Genomic DNA, 4,735 nt, shown 5'->3' on the forward strand with positions numbered 1-4,735 from the left:
AATAGTAAATGTGACTTCCTATCTTGCTTAGATTTAATTGCTACGAATCACTAGTGACATTGATTATAATAAATATTTTAAATATTTTCCAATAATGGGTATATTTAGTTATTTGCATTTCTGATTGTTAGAAGTGTGAACATTGTTTGACATGTTCATTTATTATGTATTTCTTCTTTGGTGATTTACCTAATCTTATTATTTGCACACTTTTATTTCTGTGATTGTTTCGATAATTACTCTTTATATGTAAGAATATTAATGCTTTGTTTTATAGCGAGAACAAACATTTCACCAGTTTATATAATTATTATAATTAAATCATGCAAGTATACATTTTTAAAATTTTATAATGTCAAATATGTTGATCATTTTTAGCACAGATTCAGGGAGTTCCAGGTGTGAATTTATTAGATCTTCATATTATCACCTCTCAGTTTCCATGTTCATGGTCAATCAATTAAGGTTAAATTAGATAATGCCTGCAAGGGATTTGAATTTCAGTGCTTAGAAATTTGTAAAGTCTCAGTCAATAATTACTGAGTTACTTTTTAATAATGCTTCTTCAACAAAGTAATGTATTTATTTAACCTTATTATCTTTCAATGCTTTAGTGGTTCTTGTTTATATTTTAAGTCTTAATTAGAATAGAATTTGCCTTTTATATATGGTAAAACATTATTTATGTACACTTATTTTATTCATAATGCTCAGTACTCCAGAATCATTTTTTAAGTAAATTACATTTTTCCAAATTATTTAAAATGTAATTTCATAATAGACTGCATACAGTTCTCCCTCCCGACACATGCACTTTCATGCACACACATGAACACAACACACTTTGATCTGTTTTGTATTTTTTGTTCTGTAATAGGAACGTGTCTATTCTGGTTTTAGTATGATACTTGACACTTTAATGATTTTATCTTGGTGCAACATCTTTAACACTGTAATTTATTTTCAAGAAATTATTTGCCTTTTAGACAAGTTTATTCTTCAAAATATATTTTGGAATTATTTCATCAAAGATCAGAATAAATATAACAGCACCTGAGTATTTTTATGATAATTCTTTAAAAATAAACTAGTGTAATTTTTATTTCAGATTTGAGATTTTCTTAAGACTCTTGTTATCCTAAACAGATTTTTAATATAAGATAGATATTTTAATAGTACGTTTTGATGATCTATTAAAAATGTGATTCGTCTGTCACAGTCTTAAAATTTTCAACTATTGCAGAATGATGTCACCTACTGAATAGAGTCCCATTTTTTGAAGAACTTAAACTTTCTCCTTAGAGGTGTAAGAGAGATTAATACATCTCTATGTAGTAAGCACATTGAAATATACACCATAGCAGGATTTTAGAGGTTATTGGCTATTGTCTTTAGAATATTAGTATAAAGCTCTGTTACAAAGCACTGTTTAAAAGAAAACAATGAAAAAGAAGAACAAAGTTGACTAACTACACTATATGACTAAGACTTGCAATATGGCTCCAATATCAAGACAGTATATATTGGCATAAATATAGACATAGAGATAAATGCATCATAATAGGAAACCAGGTTATACCTACCAATATTTGGGCAACTGTTTTTGGAAAAGGTGTAAATGTACTTCAATGGGGGAAAGATAGTCTTTTCAACAATTGCAAATAATTGAACCTCTATCTATACCTTGAACCATACTCAAAAATTAACTTAAAATGAACATAGATATAAATTAAGCTAAACCTACACATTTCTAGAATATAACATAGAAGAAACTCTTTGTGATCTTGGGCTCAGAAAAAATTTCTTAGAAAAAATAAAAAATGCACAAATTATAAAAGAAAAAATGATAAATTAGACTTCATTAGAATTAAAAGCATTTACTCTTCTTAAAGTAACTATTATTAAAGGTTTAAACAAGTCACAGACAGGAAGAAAATATTTGCAAAACAGAGTTGACATCGTATTTGTTCCTCCAATGTATTTTAATAAACTTAGAACTCAACAGTAAGAAAACGATCAAATTTTCAAAAAGAGCAAAAGATTCGAAAAGACACTTTACCAAAGAAAAAAGCCAAATGACAGACAGGCAACACAAAACAATGCTCAACATCATTATTGACTGGGGAAATAGAAATTACAATAAAATTCCACTACACAAAGCTTAAAATAGCTCATGAGGATGTAGAGCAACTGGAAATCTCAGACATTGCCTATGGGAATGCAAAAAAAATAGTCCCTTTGGAAAACAGTCTGGTAGTTTCTGCTTAAGTGAAACATACAAACAAATATATTTATGACCCGCTATGTATTTACCCAGATAAATGAAAATATAGGCCCGTACAAATATATATACATGAATGGTTATAGTGATTTTATTCATAAATGTTAAAAACTGGACACAACACAAATGCCTGTTAACTAGTGAATGAATAAACAAAGTACTTCCATTCAGTGTAATACAATTTATCACTAAAGAGGAATTAACATGCAAAAATGCAGATACATCTTAAAATAGCGCTAGGAAAAGAAGTTTACACAAAAGACCACATACTGTGTGATTACAATTTTATGACATTTTAGTAAAGACAAACATATGACGACAGTAATGTCAGTAGCAGCCAGCCAGGTTGGGAAAGTGGATTGACCATAAACAGTCATGAAAATATTTTTCTGTTGACTGTGGTGGTGGTTACACACTTAGAATATTTGTCAAAACTCATAGAAAATGGTGCCTCTTCATGTAAGTTATACTTCAATAAATTTGACCTTTAAAAGAGTAGAGAATGATGCCTTGACTAAAGGAGATACTGACCTTGTAACTTGGGTGGAGTTTTCTAACTTTGAAATTTCAGTGTACCTATCACACTATTGAAAATAATCGTAGCGCATACAAAATGCTTGACATAGAGCCTCCTTCTGAGTAAGTGTTAGTTATCATAAAAAGGATGTGATGATCATATCCCACTTAGCAAGAGGAGTGAGGAGTGGTAATGAGGTAAGTTAAAGTGCACAAATGTTAACTCTTTTTTTAAGATGAACAGGAAAAACCCATGTACCCAACACTTTTGAAGCTAAGTCTTATCTTGTCAAATAGATTCAAATAGAAGATTCTCACAGCTTACAGAAGGTAATTTAAAAAGTTTCATTGCCAACACAGGAAAAATATAAACTATAAATATATGTGTGTGTATCATATACAGTTTGTTAATTGAAGTGTGAATGCAGTAGAAAGAGGGTATGAGTAATAGGTGGCTTAAGCCAAATTTAGTTTAGTCATATCCTTGCTCTGCCAATATACCTCAAGTTTAAATGGTATCACTGAAACTGTTTCAGACTTGAATTGCTCCAAAGCATTATTCTTGTGCCAACTGGGCTGAAATCTGGTGGTAGTTTACTTCTGCAGCCAGATAGGCAGTATCTTTTATGTTTTATTTATTTATAGTATCACTTAAGCCATGCATAACTTTATATGCACTTATAAAGCTAAACTCACAATTTGTGAAGCAAACTTATGATGGGATGTAAGCAGTTTACAATGTGAAACACATTATTGGATAAGAAAAGTTATTAGAGAGAGTGTAGTAAATTAAACATTCAGCCCCACACAAGCTATTTGATTGCCACATGGAACAAGTAACGCTAGAGGTCTTAACCAATTTTTGTGACTTTTTCATGGACAAATTTATTTCAAATTTGACTCTGATTCCATAAATTTAGCTCCTCACTGCACCCAAGTAATGATGAGAAAATCCTCTTCTTTTCCTAGAATCTAATAACAGAAAACAAATGCTAGTTATCTGTCACCCATTCAAGAGGCAGATTCGTGGTAAAGACCCAGATTATCCAAAGCTATAGGGATTTTTTGTTTGTTTTTCCATTACACCTTATGACCTTTCTTTAGAATACTTATCCTGTTAAGGAGATGGATAGTATATGTTTACAGTGTGGCTATACTCATTTTTTAAATACTCAAGGATTTGAATTTTTAAATGGTAGATTTATAATTGGTATTTTTATTTACCATTTAACATTTAATGACAATGAATTATGAGCTCAAGTGCCTAGGAAATGTCTCCTCTTGTCCATAGATCATAAACAACTTGACTTGAGGGATAAGTAATGGTTAGTTTGAAATCTTCCGTTAAGAATAACTGCTCACTGAAAATCAATAAAAAAATGAACTCACATAGTTTTGTGATTCTGATGCAATCTAACAGAAGTTATTCAAGCTATTATAAAATAAGCCATCAATTAATATTATGAGTAGTTGTAATTATGTAAGCAACATAACCACAGTACAGAGGAAATAGTTGCCATAATTTCATTCCCCTAAGACAACTATTGTCGTTTTATAGCCTTTTAAATGTGAATGCAACTTTTGCAGTGTAGTCTTTTACAAAGTAAAACAGACCTGAATTTCTATAAAGCTCCACCAACTATGACCTAATGGCCCCTAACTTTTGACCAGTGAGCTAAGAATGATTTTTATGATGTTAAATACTGAAAATTGAAAACAGAAAAATATTTCATGCCATGTGAAAATAATATGAAATTTAAATTTCAGTGTTATAATTTTTTGAAATACAGGCATGCTGATCTATTTATGTATTGTCTGTGGCTGTTTTTGTGCTACATGGGGCTGAAACTAGGCTAAGGCAATTTAGGTACTCACCTCAGGCACAGAACCTAAGGGTGGGGAGGGGTGCAAAAAGTTCAGTCATGAAGATAAATCATA

Source organism: Macaca nemestrina, chromosome 14 (assembly GCF_043159975.1).
Source record: "Macaca nemestrina isolate mMacNem1 chromosome 14, mMacNem.hap1, whole genome shotgun sequence".
NCBI classification, from domain to species: domain Eukaryota; kingdom Metazoa; phylum Chordata; class Mammalia; order Primates; family Cercopithecidae; genus Macaca; species Macaca nemestrina.